Below are 20,600 nucleotides of genomic sequence, written 5' to 3' on the forward strand. Positions count from 1 at the left end.
TCACTGTGTGGTTGCATAAGATGGAGACTTGTTTACTTGATGTACCATCAATAAGGTTTACACTGTGTATGTACATGCTGACACCACTAGAGGGTGCAACTGGTGGAGATCGGGGGTGTCACTGCCCTGGTGGCAGGACCCAGTATAAAAGGCTGCACATCATGCTTGTGCCTCACTCTGGAGTTTGGAATAAAGGACCAAGGTCACTACAGTTTGAGTACAACACATTGCCTCATGGGGTCATTCATAAGTACATTGCGGACATAATAATTACCAGCTCCATTTGCCTTGCACCATCAACCCTTTTGTCTCTTAATCTCTTCTGCCTTCCAGCCTGTCACAGACCTTCCTTTTTGTTCTTTCCTCCCCACCCCTCCTTTCCCTGCCCCTGCACTTGCTTAAAAATCTGTTTCATGTCTAACTTTTTCTAGTTCTGATGAAAGGTCATCCAGCTGAAATGTTAACTCTGTTTCTCTCTCCACAGATGCTGCCTGACCTGCTGAGTATTTCCAGCATTTTCTGTTTTTATTGGCTAATCATTCTGCTACTTGTCTCATGACTCCGCATTCTCTGACCTTTTTCATCAGTCTATTCTGGGGTACCTTATCGAAGGCCTTTGGAAATCTGGATGAATTTCTTCTCCTTTAAATGGGATTCCATTATTTTTCCTACCACCGATGTTAAGCTGATAGGTCTATAATTGCCTGGACATGTTCTATCCCTCTTCTTATAAATAGGTATTACATTAGCTATCCTCCAGTTCTCTGGCACTACACCTTTTTCTAATGAATTATGAAATATGTGTAGTAATGCCTCTGCTATCTCTTTCCTAGATTATTTTAAAATGTGTGGATGCAATCCATCCAGACCAGGGGTTTTATCCTCTTTGAGTTTGATTTGTTTATTTAATATATCCCCTCTTTTTATTTTAAATGTACTTATCTCATTACTAATCTCATCATCCAATGTCATGTCCACCTGTTCTATTTCCCTGGTAAATACTCAAGCAAGAATAATTATTTAATATTTCTACCATCTCTCTGTCGTTACCTGTGATATTATGCTGTCTGTCCCATAATTGCCCTATTCCCATCCCAACCTTCCTTTTTTATTGATGTGCCGATAAAATATTTTACTATTTTGTTTTATGTTACTTGATAATTTAATTTCATAGTTCCTCTTTGTCTTCCTAATTGTTTTTTTTATTTCTCTCCTAATCTTTTCATGTTCTCCCTTATCATGCATGCCCCTGCTGTCTATATAAATGTATGCCTCTTTCTTTGCCCTTAATTGTTGCCCTATGGCTTTATTCATCTATGGAGTCTCATTAGTGTTTAGTTTGTTAATTCTTTTTAGTGGAATATATTTTTCCTTCACTCTGTTAAACATCATTTTACATCTTTCCCATTGCCGTTTTACATCATTTTTTGCCAATATCGTTGCCCATTTTATTTTCTCAAGTTCTATTCTCAGCCCCTCAAAATCAGCTTTTCTCCAATCTATTACCCTGGTTTTCATCGTACTTATGTCCCTCTTAATTATCATCTTAAAGTGTATTATATTATGGTCACTATTACCGAGATGTTCCCCCTACTTTTACTTCTCTTATCTGCTCTGGTTCATTCCCCTTTACTAGATCCAATAGCGAATTCTCCCTTGTTGGGCTTTTTGCATATTGGGTGAGAAAGGAGTCCTGTACACATTGTAGGAACTCCATTCCCTTATCCCCTTTAGCTATCTCTTCTGTCAAATTAATATCAGGGTAGTTGCAATCCCCATGATTATTATTCTATGTTTTTTACTCATTTCCCTAATTTGTCAGGGGGTAGGGAAAACCAACTCCAGCGGTACCCTACTCTTGACAAATTGTCAAGAAAACGAATTTGGCATCACCAACACCTTGTTCCGCCAGAGGGACAAATACAAGGCATTGTGGCAGCACCCTTGCTCCAAACACTGGCACCTGCTCGACTCCACGCCATGACAGGAGCTGATGACTGCTGGGTGGACCATCGCCTTATCCGATCCATCATTGACATCAACGCAGCCTCAAAGCGGAGACGGCAGCAAAAAAGTCAATGCCGGGGCATTTAAAGACCCAGCTAAGAGAGCCCTATACAGTCAGCGCCTCACAGCTAACCTGGTGTGCCTTGATGACCCCGAGACTCAGAATGCCCACAGCGCCTGGTCTGCACTCCCGGCCTCCATAACCAGTGCCTGCGAAGAAATACTCAGTCACTCAACCAGGAAACACCAGGACTGATTTGATGAGAATGACCAGGAGATCCAAGAGCTAATAGATCGCAAGCGCAGGGCATTTCTGAGCCTTAAACAACAACCCAACTCAGGAGCAGCAAGGCAGCATTACAGACGGTTTAAGGCTGAGGTCCAACAAAAAACCCGGGACCTAAAGAACAGGTGGTGGATGGAGAAAGTATAGGAGATACAGCAGCTGGCCGACAGCCATGATGTGCGAGGATTCTTTATCACCGTCAAGGCCACCTACGGTCCAAACACCCAAGGCCCCATCCCACTGCTGACCAAGAACGGGGAAACACTCCTCAAGGACACCGAGGCAGTCGGGGCCGCTGGAAGGAGCATTTCGAAGATCTCCTCAATTGAGACTCTGTCATTGACTCGAGTGTTCTCGACTCCATCCCACAGATTGCTAGCCATCACCACCTCAGTAAAACCCCAGCACTGCACGAGGTAGAAAAAGCCATAAGACAGCTTAAGAATAACAAGACTACGGGAGTGGATGGAATCCCCGCTGAGGCACTGAAGTATGGTGGAGAGGCACTGTTGGCGCGAATACATGACCTCATCTCACTCATCTAGAGGGAGGAGAGCATGCTGGGAGATCTCAGATATGCAGTGATCGTGACCATCTTTAAAAAAGGGGACAATTCTGACTGCGGCAACAACAGAGGAATCTCCCTGTTGTCAGCCACTGGGAAAGTTATCGCTGCAGTCCTCCTCAACCATCTTCGCCCCGTGGCCGAGGAGCTCCTCCCGGAATCATAGTGCGGATTTTGTCCCCTACGCGGAACAACGGATTTGATTTTTACAGTGCGACAACTGCAAGAAAAATGCAGGGAACAGCAGCAGCCCTTATTCATGGCCTTCTTCCACCTTACAAAAGGCCTTTGACACTGTCAACCGCTAGGGTCCTCATCCATTTTGGATGCCACCAAAAAGTTTGTCACCATCCTCCGCCTGCTCCACAACGACATGCAGGCCGTGATCCTTTCCAACAGATCCACTACAGAACCAATCCACATCCGGACAGGGGTCAAACAGGGCTGCGTCATCGCCACAACCCTCTTTTCAATCTTCCTCGCTGCCATGCTCCACCTCACAGTCAACAAGCTCCCTGCTGGAGTGGAACTAAACTACAGAACCAGTGGGAACCTGTTCAACCTTCGCCGTCTCCAGGCCAGGTCCAAGACCACCCGAACCTCTGTCATCGAGCTACAGTAAGCAGACGACGCCTGCATCTGCGCACATACAGAGGCTGAACTCCAAATCACAGTCAATGTATTTTCTGAGGTGTACGAAAGCATGGAGCTTACGCTAAACATCCATTGAGCAAAGGTCCTCCACCTACCTGTCCAAACCACACAGCACTGCCACCCAGTCATCAAGATCCACGGCATGGCCCTGGACAACGTGGACCATGTCCCATACCTATGGAGCCTCTTATCAACAAAGAGCAGACATTGATGACGAGATTCAACACTGCCTTCAGTGCGCCAGTGCAGCCTTCGGCCGCCTGAGGAAAAAAGTGTTTGAAGACGTGGGAGCAGCCTATAAAAGGCCCAGCGGGAGATCGAGAGCCAGCGGCAGTTGGTGAGACGCGGGAGCAGCCGATAAAAGGCCCAGCGGGAGATCGAGAGCCAGCGGCAGTTGGTGAGACGCGTGAGACGCGGGAGCAGCCTATAAAAGGCCCAGCGGGAGATCGAGAGCCAGCAGCAGTGGGTGAGACGCAGGAGCAGCCTATCAAAAGCCCAGCGGGAGATCGAGAGCCAGCGGCAGTTGGTGAGACGCAGGAGCAGCCTATCAAAAGCCCAGCGGGAGATCGAGAGCCAGCGGCAGTTGGTGAGACGCGTGAGACGCGGGAGCAGCCTATAAAAGGCCCAGCGGGAGATCGAGAGCCAGCAGCAGTGGGTGAGAGGGGAGCAGCCTATAAAAGGCCCAGCGGGAGATCGAGAGCCAGCGGCAGTGGGTGAGAGGGGAGCGACCTATAAAAGGCCCAGCGGGAGATCGAGAGCCAGCGGCAGTTGGTGAGACGCGGGAGCAGCCTATAAAAGGCCCAGCGGGAAATCGAGAGCCAGCGGCAGTTGGTGAGAGGCGGGAGCGGCCTATAAAAGGCCCAGCGGGAGATCGAGAGCCAGCGGCAGTTGGTGAGAGGCGGGAGCGGCCGATAAAAGGCCCAGCGGGAGATCAAGAGCCAGCGGCAGTTGGTGAGACGCGGAAGCAGCCTATAAAAGGCCCAGCGCGAGATCGAGAGCCAGCGGCAGTTGATGAGAGGCGGGAGCAGCCTATAAAAGGCCCAGCGGGAGATCGAGAGCCAGCGGCAGTTGGTGAGACGTGGGAGCAGCCTATCAAAAGGCAGCTACAGCGGGAGAGAATGCAAAATAGAAGTAGAAAGTAATCAAAAAGTGACGTCACAGCCAATGGGGTAAGTGATTGGCTGGTGATTGGTGAGTAGCTTTTCTTTTATTTTTTATATCAGTAAGTGAACTGTAACATTGTTATTACCAATTTAAGGGTATCTAAGGTTAAGACATGGCAGGAGAGCTCGGCCATGTGATATGCTCCTCCTGTACCATGTGGGAACTCGGGGACACTTCCGGTGTCCCTGGGCGCTACGTGTGTGGGAAGTGTATCCGCCTCGAGCTCTTGATGGTCCGCGTTGCGAAATTGGAGCTGAGGGTGGATTCACTCTGAAGCATCCACGATGCTGAGAATGACGTGAGTATCATGTGTAGTGAGTTGGTCTTACCGCAGGAGAAGGGTCCACAGCCAGATAGGGAATGGAAGACCAGCAGGAAGAGCAGTGCAAGAAAGATAGTGCAAGGGTCCCCTGTGGTCATCCCCCTGCAAAACAGATACACCGCTTTGGGTACTGTTGGGGAGGATGACTCATCAGGGGAGGGCAGCAGCAGCCAAGTTCATGGCACCGTAGGTGGCTCTGCTGCACAGGAGGGCAGGAAAAAGAGTGGGAGAGCGATAGTGATAGGGGATTCGATGGTGAGGGGAATAGATAGGCGTTTCTGCGGACGCAACCGAGACTCCAGGATGGTATGTTGCCTCCCTGGTGCAAGGGTCAAGGATGTCTCGGAGTGGGTGCAGGACATTCTGAAATGGGAGGGAGAACAGCCAGTTGTCGTGGTGCACATTGGTACCAATGACATAGGTAAAAAAAGGGATGAGGTCCTACGAAAAGAATTTAAGGAGCTAGGAGCTAAATTAAAAAGTAGGACCTCAAAAGTAGTAATCTCGGGATTGCTACCAGTGCCACGTGCTAGTCAGAGTCGGAATCGCAGGATAGCGCAGATGAATACATGGCTTGAGCAGTGGTGCAGCAGGGAGGGATTCAAATTCTTGGGGCATTGGAACCGGTTCTGGGGGAGGTGGGACCAGTACAAACCGGACGGTCTGCACATGGGCAGGACCGGAACCAATGTCCTAGGGGGAGTGTTTGCTAGTGCTGTTGGGGAGGAGTTAAACTAATATTGCAGGGAGATGGGAACCTATGCAGGGAGACAGAGGGAGACAAAAATGAGGCAAAAGCAAAAGACAGAAAGGAGATGAGGAAAAGTGGAGGGCAGAGAAACCCAAGGCAAAGAACAAAAAGGGCCACTGTACAGCAAAATTCTAAAAGGACAAAGGGTGTTAAAAAAGCAAGCCTGAAGGCTTTGTGTCTTAATGCAAGAAGTATCCGCAATAAGGTGGATGAATTAACTGTGCAAATAGATGTTAACAAATATGATGTGATTGGGATTACGGAGACGTGGCTCCAAGATGATCAGGGCTGGGAACTCAACATCCAGGGGTATTCAACATTCAGGAAGGATAGAATAAAAGGAAAAGGAGGTGGGGTAGCATTGCTGGTTAAAGAGGAGATTAATGCAATAGTTAGGAAAGACATTAGCTTGGATGATGTGGAATCTATATGGGTAGAGCTGCAGAACACTAAAGGGCAAAAATCGTTAGTGGGAGTTGTGTACAGATCTCCAAACAGTAGTAGTGATGTTGGGGAGGGCATCAAACGTGAAATTAGGAGTGCATGCAATAAAGGTGCAGCAGTTATAATGGGTGACTTTAATATGCACATAGATTGGGCCAGCCAAACTGGAAGCAATACGATGGAGGAGGATTTCCTGGAGTGCATAAGGGATGGTTTTCTAGACCAATATGTCGAGGAACCAACTAGGGGGGAGGCCATCTTAGACTGGGTGTTGTGTAATGAGAGAGGATTGATTAGCAATCTCATTGTGCGAGGCCCCTTGGGGAAGAGTGACCATAATATGGTGGAATTCTGCATTAGGATGGAGAATGAAACAGTTAATTCAGAGACCATGGTCCAGAACTTAAAGAAGAGTAACTTTGAAGGTATGAGGCATGAATTGGCTAAGATAGATTGACTAATGATACTTAAGGGGTTGACTGTGGATGGGCAATGGCAGACATTTAGAGACCGCATGGATAAATTACAACAATTGTACATTCCTGTCTGGCGTAAAAATAAAAAAGGGAAGGTGGCTCAACCGTGGCAATCTAGGGAAATCAGGGATAGTATTAAAGCCAAGGAAATGGCATACAAATTGGCCAGAAATAGCAGCGAACCTGGGGACTGGGAGAAATTTAGAACTCAGCAGAGGAGGACAAAGGGTTTGATTAGGGCAGGGAAAATGGAGTACGAGAAGAAGCTTGCAGGGAACATTAAGGCGGATTGCAAAAGTTTCTATAGGTATGTAAAGAGAAAAAGGTTAGTAAAGACAAATGTAGGTCCCCTGGAGTCAGAATCAGGGGAAGTCATAACGGGGAACAAAGAAATGGCAGACCAATTGAACAAGTACTTTGGTTCAGTATTCACTAAGGAGGACACAAACAACCTTCCGGATATAAAAGGGGTCAGAGGGTCTAGTAAGGAGGAGGAACTGAGGGAAATCTTTATTAGTCGGGAAATTGTGTTGGGGAAATTGATGGGATTGAAGGCCGATAAATCCCCAGGGCCTGATGGACTGCATCCCAGAGTACTTAAGGAGGTGGCCTTGGAAATAGTGGATGCATTGACAGTCATTTTCCAACATTCCATTGACTTTGGATCAGTTCCTATCAAGTGGAGGGTAGCCAATGTAACCCCACTTTTTAAAAAAGGAGGGAGAGAGAAAGCAGGGAATTATAGACCGGTCAGCCTGACCTCAGTAGTGGGTAAAATGATGGAATCAATTATTGAGGATGTCATAGCAGCGCATTTGGAAAATGGTGACATGATAGGTCCAAGTCAGCATGGATTTGTGAAAGGGAGATCATGCTTGACAAATCTTCTGGAATTTTTTGAGGATGTTTCCAATAAAGTGGACAAAGGAGTACCAGTTGATGTGGTATATTTGGACTTTCAGAAGGCTTTCGACAAGGTCTCACACAGGAGATTAATGTGCAAAGTTAAAGCACATGGGATTGGGAGTAGTGTGCTGACGTGGATTGAGAACTGGTTGTCAGACAGGAAGCAAAGAGTAGGAGTAAATGGGTACTTTTCGGAATGGCAGGCAGTGACTAGTGGGGTACCGCAGGGTTCTGTGCTGGGGCCCCAGTTGTTTACATTGTACATTAATGATTTAGACGAGGGGATTAAATGTAGTATCTCCAAATTTGCGGATGATACTAAGTTGGGTGGCAGTGTGAGCTGCGAGGAGGATGCTATGAGGCTGCAGAGCGACTTGGATAGGTTAGGTGAGTGGGCAAATGCGTGGCAGATGAAGTATAATGTGGATAAATGTGAGGTTATCCACTTTGGTGGTAAAAAGAGAGAGACAGACTATTATCTGAATGGTGACAGATTAGGAAAAGGGAAGGTGCAATGAGACCTGGGTGTCATGGTACATCAGTCATTGAAGGTTGGCATGCAGGTACAGCAGGCGGTTAAGAAAGCAAATGGCATGTTCGCCTTCATAGCGAGGGGATTTGAGTACAGGGGCAGGGAGGTGTTGCTACATTTGTACAGGGCCTTGGTGAGGCCACACCTGGAGTATTGTGTACAGTTTTGGTCTCCTAACTTGAGGAAGGACATTCTTGCTATTGAGGGAGTGCAGCGAAGATTCACCAGACTGATTCCCGGGATGGTGGGACTGACCTATCAAGAAAGACTGGATCAACTGGGCTTGTATTCACTGGAGTTCAGAAGAGTGAGAGGGGACCTCATAGAAACGTTTAAAATTCTGACGGGTTTGGACAGGTTGGATGCAGGAAGAATGTTCCTAATGTTGGGGAAGTCCAGAACCAGAGGTCACAGTCTAAGGATAAGGGGTAAGCCATTTAGGACCGAGATAAGGAGAAACTTCTTCACCCAGAGAGTGGTGAACCTGTGGAATTCTCTACCACAGAAAGTAGTTGAGGCCAATTCACTAAATATATTCAAAAGGGAGTTAGATGAAGTCCTTACTACTCGGGGGATCAAGGGGTATGGCGTGAAAGCAGGAAGGGGGTACTGAAGTTGCATGTTCAGCCATGAACTCATTGAATGGCGGTGCAGGCTAGAAGGGCTGAATGGCCTACTCCTGCACCTATTTTCTATGTTTCTATGTTAAGACCAGGCCCTCGAATCTGCCACCAAGATCATGGTCTACAGGGCTGTAGTAATATTTGCCCTCCTGTATGGCTCAGAGACATGGTCCATGCACAGTAGACACAGCAAGTCACTGCAGAAATACCACCAACGATGCCTCCGCAGGATCCTACAAATCCCCTGGGAGGACAGATGTACCAACGTTAGCGTCCTCGACCAGGCCAACATCCCCAGCATTGAAGCAATGACCACACTTGATCAGCTCCGCTGGGCAGGCGACATGGTCCGCAGGCCAGACACGAGCCTCCCAAAGCAAGCGCTCTATTCAGAACTCCTTCACAGCAAACGAGCCAAAGGTGGGCAGACGAAATGTTACAGAGCCTCCCTGTTAAAGTGCAACATCACCACTGACACCTGGGAGTCCCTGGCCAAAGACTGTCCTAAGTGGAGGAAGTGCATCCGGGAAGGTGCTGAGCACCTCGAGTCTCATCGCCGAGAGCATGCAGAAATCAAGCGCAGGCAGCGGAAAGAGCGTGCGGCAAACCTGTCCCATTACCCTTTCCCTCAATGACTATCTGTCCCACCTCTGATAGGGACTGCGGTTCTCATATTGGACTGTTAAGCCACCTAAGGACTCATTTATTAATGGAAGCAAGTCTTCCTCGATTCTGAGGGACTACCTATGATGATGATGATCTTCCTCCACCTCCTTCCACTATTAGGTGGTCTGTTGACTGCACTTATTATTGTGATTCGTCCTTTATTTTCTTTTATCTCTATCCATATGGATTCTATTTTTATCTTGCTGATAGCAGCATCACTTTTTTCTACTGCCATTATGTTATCGCTAATAAGTACAGCTACTCTAGTCAAAAACTTTCGATAATGACCCTTAAAATGTTTGGTGACCAGTGTCCATTGGGTAAAGCTTAGAAGTGGTATTCTTTGGACGAGATCCACATTCGTTGATAAGAAATTTCAGGATATGCAGGGCAGTTATCTATAACGATTAAGACATTTGTTTAAATTCATGCAGGGTTTAGATAGAGAAACTGTTTTCACTGGCTGAAGGGTCGATAACCAGAGGGCACAGATTTAAGGTGATTGGCAAAAGAAGCAGAAATGACATGACGAAAAACTTTTTTGCGCAATGAATGGTTATGATCTGGAATGTACTGCCTAATAGGGTCATGGATACAGATTCAATCGTAGCCTTCAAAAGGGAATTGGATAATATTTGAAGGAGAAATAATTACAGCAATATGGGGAAAGAGCAGCGGAGTGGGACTAACTGAATTGCTCTTCAAAAGAGCCGCGCAGACTCAGTGGGCCGAATGGCCTCCTTCTGTATTATTCTATGATCCTATGATTCTATATCCTGAGCGCGAACTTTTTTGTCCAGAGTTCATATGTACTCCTTGCAGAATTCATCCAAGATCGGCGATTGAAACGGTAAATGATGCCTCCAGGAAAGCGTTGAGCATTTTGAAACATCTTGGCTCCTCACTTTTATCAATTAAAAGAAGAAGCTGCTCATATGTTGATATTGGCAACCAGAAGAAGTGTCACGTGCTCCTTGCTCCATTTCTCACCAAAGTGTCAGCCGTAGCTCAGTGGGTTGCACTCTTGCCTCTGAGTCAGAAGGTTGTGGGTTTGGGGGTCCCACTAGAGATATGAGCACAGAAATCTAGACTGACACAACAGTGCTGTACTGAGGGAGTGCTGCATTGTCTTTTGGATGAGGCATTAAATCGAAACTCCATTTGCCCTCTCAGGTGGATGTAAAAAATAACATAGAAATATAGAAAATAGATGCAGGAGTAGGCCATTCGGCCCTTCAAGCCTGCACCACCATTCAATAAGATCATGGCTGATCATTCACCTCAGTACCCCTTTCCTGCTTTCTCTCCATACCCCTTGATCCCTTTAGCCGTAAGGGCCATATCTAACTCCCCCTTGAATATATCCAATGAACTGGCATCAACAACTCTCTGCGGTAGAGAATTCCACAAGTTAACAACTCTCTGAGTGAAGAAGTTTCTCCTCATCTCAGTCCTAAATAACTTACCCCTTATCCTTAGACTATGTCGCCTGGTTCTGGACTTCCCCAACATCGGGAACATTCATCCTGCATCTAACCTGTCCAGTCCTGTCAGAAATTTATATGTTTTTATGAGATCTCCTCTCATACTTCTAAATTCCAGTGAATACAGGCCCAGTCGATCCAATCTCTCCTCATATGTCAGTCCTGCCATCTCAGGAATCAGTCTGGTGAACCTTTGCTGCACTCCCTCATTAGCAAGAACGTCCTTCCTCAGATTAGGAGACCAAAACTGAACACAATATTCCAGGTGAGGCCTCTCTAAGGCCCTGTACAACTGCAGTAAGACCTCCCTGCTCCTATACTCAAATCCCCTAGCTATGAAGGCCAACATACCATTTGCCTTCTTCACCACCTGCTGAACCTGCACGCCATCTTTCAATGACTGATGTACCATGACACCCAGATCTCGCTGCACCTCCCCTTTTCCTAATCTGCCGCCATTCAGATAATATTCTACCTTCGTGTTTTTGCCACCAAAGTGGATAAACTCACATTTATCAGCATTATACTGCAACTGCCACACATTTGCCCACTCACCCAACCTGTCCAATTCATCCTGCAGCCTTTTAGCATCCTCCTCACTGCTCGCACTGCCACCCAGCTTAGTGTCATCTGCAAACTTGGAGATATTACAATCAATTCCCTCATCCAAATCATTAATGTATATTGTAAAGAGCTGGGGTCCCAGCACTGAGCCCTGCGGCACCCCACTAGCCACTGTCTGCCATTCTGAAAAGGACCCATTTATCCCGACACTCTGCTACTTGTCTGCCAACCAGTTCTCTATCCACGTCAGTACATTACCCCCAATACCATGTGCTTTAATTTTGCACACCAATGTCTTGTGTGGGACCTTGTCAAAAGCCTTTTGAAAGTCCAAATACACCACATCAACTGCTTCTTCCTTGTCCACTCTACCAGTTACATCCTTAAAAAATTCTAGAAGATTTGTCAAGCAGGATTTCCCTTTCATAAATCCATGCTGACTTGGGCCGATCCCGTCACTGCTTTCCAAATGTGCTGCTATTTCATTTTTAATAATTGATTCCAACATTTTCCCCACTACTGATGTCAGACTAACCAGTCTATAATTACCCGTTTTCTCTCTCCCTCCTTTCTTAAAAAGTGGTGTTACATTAGCTACCCTGCAGTCCATAGGAACCGATCCAGAGTCGATAGACTATTGGAAAATGATCACCAATGCCTCCATTATTTCTAGGGCTACTTCCTTAAGTACTCTGGGATGCAGACTATCAGGCCCCATGGATTTATCGGCCTTCAATCCATCAATTTCCATAACATCATTTCCCGTCTAATAAGGATTCCTTTCAGTTCCTCCTTCTCACTAGACCCTTAGTCCCCAATATTTCCGGAAGGTTATTTGTATCTTCCTTCGTAAAGACAGAATCAAAGTACTTGTTTAACTGGTCTGCCATTTGTTCCCCATTATGAATTCGCCTGAATCTGACTGCAAGGGACCTATGTTTGTTTTCACTAATCTTTTTCTTTTCACATATCGATAGAAGCTTTTGCAGTCAGTTTTTATGTTCCCAGCAAGCTTCCTCTCATACTCTATTTTCCCCCTCCTAATTAAACCCTTTGTCCTCCTCTGCTGTATTACAAAATTCTCCCAGTCCTCAGGTTTGCTGCTTTTTCTGGCCAATTTATATGCCTCTTCCTTGGATTTAACACTATCCTTAATTTCCCTTGTTAGCCACAGTTCAGCCACCTTCCCCATTTTATTTTTACTCCAGTCTATTCTAGCCAATTCACATCTCATACCATCGAAGATACCTTTCCTTAAGTTCAGGACCCTAGTCTCTGAATTAACTGTGTCTCTCTCCACCTTAATAAAGATTTCTACCATATTATGGTCACTCTTCCCCAAGAGGCCTCGCACAACAAGATTGCTAATTAGTCCTTTCTCATTACACATCATGAGTATAGGATGGCCAGAAAAGCATCCCTAATACACTCCAGGAAATCTTTCTCCACCGCATTGCTACCAGTTTGATTTACCCAATCAATATGTAGATTAAAGTTGCCCATGATAACTGCTGTACCTTGATTGCACACATCCCTAATTTCTTGTTTGATGCTGTCCTCAACCTCACTACTACTGTTTAGTGGTCTGTACACAACTCCCACTAACATTTTCTGCCCTTTGGTATTCCGCAGCTCCACCCATACCGATTCCACATCATCCAGGCTAATGTCCCTCCTTACTATTGCATTAATTTCCTCTTTAACCAGCAACGCCGCCCCATCTCCTTTTCCTTTCTGTCTATCCTTTTAAATGTTGAATACCCCTGGATGTTGAGTTCCCAGCCTTGGTCACCCTGGAGCCATGTCTCTGTGATGACAATTACATCATATCCGTTTAGTGCTATCTGCGCAGTTAATGCGTCCACCTTATTCCGAATACTTCTCGCATTGAGGCACAGAGCCTTCAGGCTTGTCTTTTTACCACACTTTGCCCCTTTAGAATTTTGCTGTCATTTGGCCCTTTTTGCTTTTTGCCTTGGGTTTCTCTGCCCTCCACTTTTACTTTTCTTCTTTCTATCTTTTGCTTCTGTCCCCATTCTACTTCCCTCTGTCTCCCTGCATAGGTTCCCATCCCCCTGCCATATTAGTTTAACTCCTTCCCAACAGCACTAGCAAACACTCCCCCGAGGACATTGGTTCCGGTCCTGCCCAGGTGCAGACCGTCCGGTTTGTACTGGTCCCACCTCCCTCAGAACCGGTTCCAATGTCCCAGGAATTTGAATTCCTCCCTTCTGCACCACTCCTCAAGCCATGTATTCATCTGAGCTATCCTGCGATTCCTACTCTGACTAGCACGTGGCACTGGTAGAAATCCTGAGATTACTACTTTTGAGGTCCTACTTTTTAGTTTAGGTCCTAGCTCCCTAAATTCATCTTGTAGGACCTCATCCCGTTTTTTTACCTATCTCGTTGGTACCTATATGCACCACGACAACTAGGTGTTCACCCTCCGTCTTCAAAATGTCCTGCACCAGCTCGAGACATCCTTGACTCTTTCACCAGAGAGGCAACATACCATTCTGGAGTCTCGGTTGCAGCCACAGAAATGTATATCTATTCCTTTTACACTAGAATCCCCTCCAACTATAGCTCTCCCACTCTTGTTCCTGCCCTCCTGTGCAGCAGAGCCACCCATGGTGCCATGTACTTGGCTACTGCTGCTCTCCCCTGATGAGTCATCCCCCTCAACAGTACCCAAAGCGGTATATCTGTTTTTCAGCGGCATGTCCCCGGGGGACCCCTACACTACCTTCCTTCCACTGCTCTTCCTGTTGGTCACCCATCCCCTATCTGGCTGTGTACCCTTTAGTTTCGGTGTGCCAACTCACTAAACGTGCTATTCACATCATTCTCAGCATCGTGGATGCTCCAGAGTAAATCCACCCGCAGCTCCAGTGTCGCAATGCAGTCTGTCAGGTGCTGCATGCGGATGCACTTCCCACACATGTAGTTGTCAGGGACACTGGAAGGGTCCCTGACTTCCCATATAGCACAAGAGGAGCATAACACGTGTCCGAGCTCTCCCACCATGACTTAACCCTTACATTAACTTAATTTGGCAACAACAATGCTAAAAGGTTACTTACTAATAAAGAAAAGAAAAAGAAAAACATGGCAGTATTTTGATGAAGAGCAGGGGGGTTATCCCTGGTGTATTGGCAAATATTTGTCCCTCAATCAATATCACTTAAATAGCTTATTCTTGTCATTATTACATTGCTATTTGTGGGAGTTGGCTGTGTGCAAATTTACGGTTGGCTTTCCTACATTCGAACAGTGACTACACTTCAAAAGTACTCATTCAGCTGTAAAGTATTTTGAGATAGCCTGAGGTTGTGAGAGTTGCTGTAGAAATACAAATCTATCTTCTTTTTCACTCCAGAACTTCAGCACAAAAATTTAGCCTGACACTTCAGTGCAATATGGAGAGAGATCTTCCCTGTCAGAGGTGCGTGATGCTAATCTTTCAAACTTTTAAAAGTTAATGCTTCAAACGGGCCCTCCCGAATTTTTCCCCCAAAGTATTTAAGCCTTTCATGTTACTTCTGAATTATCCGCTTCTGACCCCTTTCAGGATAGAATCCCATTGTTCATTGTAGATTTTGCAAGTGGCCGTCAGAGTGACATCGAATTCTGTAATAATTCAGCCCGTGCCTGTGACTTTTTGTGGAGAGCAGTGATATTTTCATACTTTTGGCTCAGAAACAAAATCTGTGCGATTGTTTTATTTGATTCCAGTTTCACAAAAATAACGGCTATGTAAAGATTGTTCTGTCACATTGTCTCCTGAATAACCACCCCTCTAGGTATAAGATGTCCCACCCTTGTAAGAAGATAGAGCAATTATGAGCAAACAATCCGGCCAGATCTATCTGTGGTCTTTAAAATTTGCACAAGCGGTGAAATGTACAAAGGGTTAAAATAGGGTATATCTCATGACCATAAATTTGCATAATATTAGACAAATTATATACAGCTATAATTGTACGCAAACTCAAATATTTACAAATCATTGGCCACAATTAGAACGTTATGTGGATTATAACAATAGACGACTTAATTTTTTGCAAACTCTGTATTAGATCAATTCAACTTCCATCTATTCTAGTCACATGTGAGATTTCTATTTGTTTGGGCAGAGGTAATGCAGCCTTGAATGCTAAAATATATATATATATTATTACAGATCAATAAACAAAGAACTTATAAGGATTCAAGAGTACAGTTCAATACTTCCAACTATTTCTTTGTGTTTTTAAAATATGTTTAATTAAACATTATTTTTCTGTTTTGAATGACCTCCTCACTTAAGTCAGCACATTGCAAAATAATGGAATAATACTCAAATTAGGAATATTAAACCCATCAAATCGTTATAATTGAAAAACTTAATTGTTTCAATGAATTGCAGTGGCCAGAAAATAATTCTTCACAAGTCAAAGTTTTAATCATTCAACATTACAATCAATGTGAGTAAAGTAAGGGAATTATTCCAAATTCTTTTAGTATTTCAACAATGTCGAAGTAATAATACCTCTTTATATCAACAACTCTTAATCCTTCTCCACTATAAAAATTTGATCAGTATCTGGTCGGAGTATTGAACTGAAAATAATAACAGGCTCTATTCAGGATAATATGTAGAAAGAGGTAAGGAGAGAGCGAAACATTAAAGTTTTCATGAGAAAGTATGTAGTAAACCTTCATTGTGTGGTGAGAGACAAAAGCCAGCCAACATTCCATCACAATGCCACACACATGTGACAGGATGATGTACTTTCATGTAAATGGTGTCAGCACATCATGTGTTTGCATGTGTTGGGGTAAAAAGAAGACTTCTTTTCCTCAAGGTTGACGCCCTGATATAAGGAATCGACACCTGCCTGTATTGTATAGTGACCACGGAATCAGGCAGATGAAACCTAGGTTAACCAGCTTAGATTCGAACATGCTCGAGAAATGTTCCGATGAACACTTCAAAGTACAAGAGTTCTACAAGCACAGTTATACGATTTCTTGATTTGTGCAACTCTCCTACAAAACCACCGATTGGCCTACTTCTCAGACTGGTTCTGAGTGGCTCTCCCCCAACTGTCCATCTCCCATCACATGTCACTCTCCCGGAATGTGTTCAACTTTGCCTCAGTTTCTCATGACGTGTTGATTGACCTTGCTTCCCAGGGTATGCTATGAGATTCGGATGCTGTTTACAAACTATGTTCCCAAACATTTGTGTCCTTGTTCTCTGTACTGAATTAATTTTCTAAGGTTATTCCAACGGATGGTCCATTACCCATCAGGCCTCGCTATTCTCCTTTTACTAGCCCAATGTAAGCGAATGTATGAGCGTGCTTTCCATACATAATCGCTCAATATTACAATCCATACCATAAGGCAGAGGAACTCCCGATTCCTCAGAACCTCCTAATTCCCTTATGCTTCTTACTCAAGTGTACTTTTTACCCTCTTGCAGCAGGCAAATTAATTAAAGCTTTGCAAATGCTCTTTCAGGGAAATGGTACCTCCTTGATGACTTAAATCACTTTCACACCACTTGCAAAAACCTATGGTTAATTAGGCCTTGAGAAACTATATGAGGGCGGGGGGTAAAATTCAACTTTGGCAGGGATGCAAAACAGGGTGTAGTGGATCAGTCACTCATGATACACCCCAGTGACTTCCACAGAAATTAAACATCAAGTGAAGTTTATAATTTATAATTCTCAACCTTCCATTGTGTACCCTGCCTAAGTTGAATTCTACTTCCATAATATCTGCCAGAAGTTAAAATATTTTCGTCTGCTTTTTCTTCGAAGGGTTTGGTTAGACCTATCTGACGGACTGTGTAGGTTCAGTTCATCTGACCATAAGATAACTATTCTTGTGCACTGATAGGGTGTAAAGGTGAACAAGAACATCGGATATCAGGAATTTAAGGTACAAAGTGGCATCAAGGAAGTTGAGCTTCTCTTTGGAAAAGCAGAAATGTTGAGATGAATTCATTGATGTTGTCGGAACATGCGGCCCTGATTTTAATTCCGCAATGTGCTGGGGGCGGGGGGGGAGTGCGATAGTGCGCTGGAAATATGGAAATAAGCGCAACACGACTGTCAGTGGCTTTTTAATGCAGCCACCTCATTATAATTTTACTTCCGGGTTTTCCGTCCAATCAGCAGGAGTGGGCGTGATATGGACCCACATGACACGATCTCAACACCAGTATTTAAAGAGACACTCCAAACGTACAATTTGAAGGAATCATAGAATCATTGCATATACAGCACAGAAAGAGGCCATTTTGGCCCATTGTGTCTGCACCGGCCGACAAAGAGCTATCCAGCCTAATCTCAATTTCCAGCTCTTGGTCCATAGCCCTGTAGGTTATGGAATTTCAAGTGCATATCCAAGTACTTTTCAAATGCGATGAGGGTTTCTGCCTCTACCACGCTTTCAGGCAGTGAGTTCCAAACCCCCACCACCTTCTGGGTTAAGAAATTGCCCCTCATATCTCCTCTAAACCTTTTACCAATTACTTTTAAATCTATGCCCCCTGGCTATTGACCCCTTTGCTAGGGGGATTAGGTCCTTCCTATCCACTCTACCAAAGTCCCTCATAATTTTATACACTTAATTAAATCTCCCCTCAGCCTCCTCTGTTCCAAAGAAAACAACCCAAGCCTGTCCAATCATTCCTCATTGCTAAAATTCTCCTCTCCATTTCTCGGTATCCTATCATTTATTTTGTTTTCCCATGCTTTGTTAGCCCTCCCTAAATGCATTACCTCATACTTCTCCAGATTGATTTTCATTTGACACTTTTCTGCCTACCTGACCAGTTCATTGATATCGTCCCGCAATCTATAGCTTTCTTTCTCACTATCTATCACACGGTCAATTTTTGTATCATCTGCAAACTTCTTAATCATGCCCCCTACATTGAACTCTAATTCATTGATATATACCGCCAAAGGCAAGGACCGAGTACTGAGCCCTGTGGGACCTTACTGGAAACAGTTTCTCAGTCACAAAAACACCCGGCGACCATTAGCTTTTGCTTCTTGCCACTGAGCCAATTCTGGATCCAAGTTGCCACTTTCCTTTGGTTCCAATGGGCTTTTACTTTTCTGACCAGTCTGCCATATGGAAAAACAGAATTCAAATCCTCAAATGCTCATGGTGCGATTTGAATTCACGCTATTAGTCCAGACCTCTAGATTACTAGTTCCGTAACATAACCACTAAATTATCGTACCTCAAGCATTTGGAGTTGGGAACCAAAGACAAGCAAGTGTCTGAATGGTGTCCAGATGGGCAAAGGCTGCACCTCGTTTCAGTGAAGGCTCTCTGCATGTGCTGCTAGTGGCTGTGAGGAGTCGGAGAGAGATACTGGGGCCAAGTTTAGTCAAGGCCTCTGCCCGCCCAAGTGCAGCCGATGGCTGCCGAGGTACTGGACGATACTTTCAGCAAGGTTTTCATCGCCGAGGGCTCTCGAAGGTCAGTCGGTGGCAAGTCAACGACGTACGCCGCCAATCTGGGCAGCAGTGGGCGGGAAGTCTCATTCTTGGCGGAAATGGCGCTTGCCGCCCAAGTGCCGCCAAGGATGGAGTTGGGCCCACGGAGGGTCAAAGAGGTAAAAAACATCTGAGGATCTTCAGGGGACCCATCCAGGTAAGTACCTGTAAAGAAATAATTTAAAAACATTCCTTTACCTTTTTTACAGAATCTTGACGCTCACGATTCAGGACAGACCAGCCTCCACACAGCAGTCCACCGCCATCCTGCCGCTGACTCCCGCCTGCACTAATCAGGCATCTCGGCGGGTGGGAGGTCACTTACGCGCATCGGCCGTCCACTGACGTTGGCAGGCGCTTCCCGGCAGCTCTCCCTTCCCACCCGCTCCAGGCGACGTCGGAAGTGGCACTGGGCATTTCGAGCAGAGGAATGTCAGCGGCAGTGGGCGGTAAGTTCATCAAAATCGGCTCCACTGTTCCTTACCAACAGGAGGAAGAAGCCAATACAAAAGCAAAATACTGCGGATGCTGGAATCTGGAATAAAAACAAAAAAGGCTGGAAATCTCAGCGGGTCAGGCAGCATCCGTAGAGAAAAAGCAGAGTTAATGTTTTGGGTCGATGACCTTACGTCAGTACCCTGCAGGAAGAAGCCTGCAGCTGAATCAAAGAAGATGTGGTTGGAGGTAGTGTGGAGGTGAGCCGCAGGAGCATGGCGCCATGCTACTGGATTCAGTGCAGGAAATGCTTTAATGACCTAAGCAGATCAGGAAAGGTAAGTAGAGTGGCACATTCACCTACATCCTGCTGTTCACATCACGCTACCCAATCGCTCTGCTTTGTCAAACCTACTCCATCACATCGCTCCTCAAACCCACTTACATTGCAGGTGCACCCTTCCTTCTCTTTGCATCCACTTCCTCACATCCCCATCTATCCATCCTCCACTCGCACTCACCCTCATCCTTGTGCAACATCATGCCTCTCCCTTAAAGTCACCCTCACCAAATACACTCTATCCATCGGATGAACACATACCATTACAATGACTCATATGTCCCACCTTTCCCTCCTTGCAGCAGAAGAGAGCACAGAACACCAAGGAGTGGGAATGAACCAGAGGGGACCCTCCAAACATCTTGCATCTGACAAGCGCAGAGGAGGAGGCACTGGAGTTTTGTTGTCCCTGACCATTGGAGATGGGGAGACGGGGGACTCCATGCTATCTGGTGATACGATTAAATATATGCCACCCATAGGTCATACAACACTCAGTCAAGTTGACTTGATTTCAACAGCGAGTTACATATGAGCAGCTTCATAATGATAACTTGCAACATATTCTGACCTTACCAGTACTCATTCATGTCTTTTATCTTCCACAGAGCCTTCACACATTCAGCAGCAGTCAGTAGAGGTAATTGATGACAATTCCTCGGAGGAGCTGAGTCCTTCTGAGGATGCTCCGATGCAGGACTCATGTACACCAAGCTCCAGCTCAGATACTCGCTCTTCAGTGGGACCAGTAAGGCAGATAGTTGGGCTCTCACACTTCACAAGTGACCAAGAGTCGACGATGGAGACAGGAACAGTTGTGGAGAGTCCCTCATCAAGGGAGCGCAGCAGCAGCCAAGTTCATAGCACTGT

The 20,600-nt window shown here is 45.5% G+C and overlaps 1 long non-coding RNA gene across 1 annotated transcript in view; it reads right to left on the bottom strand.

The window, feature by feature from the left end:
- LOC139247247 (uncharacterized) overlaps positions 1-18,749 on the bottom strand; it is a 104,641-nt gene extending 85,892 nt beyond the window's left edge. The window contains exon 1 of the long non-coding RNA XR_011590862.1: positions 18,697-18,749. This is a non-coding gene — a long non-coding RNA (uncharacterized lncRNA). The remainder of the gene's footprint in view (positions 1-18,696) is intronic.
- Positions 18,750-20,600: the final 1,851 nt, after the last annotated feature.

This window comes from Pristiophorus japonicus, chromosome 1, assembly GCF_044704955.1.
Source record: "Pristiophorus japonicus isolate sPriJap1 chromosome 1, sPriJap1.hap1, whole genome shotgun sequence".
NCBI lineage: Eukaryota > Metazoa > Chordata > Chondrichthyes > Pristiophoridae > Pristiophorus > Pristiophorus japonicus.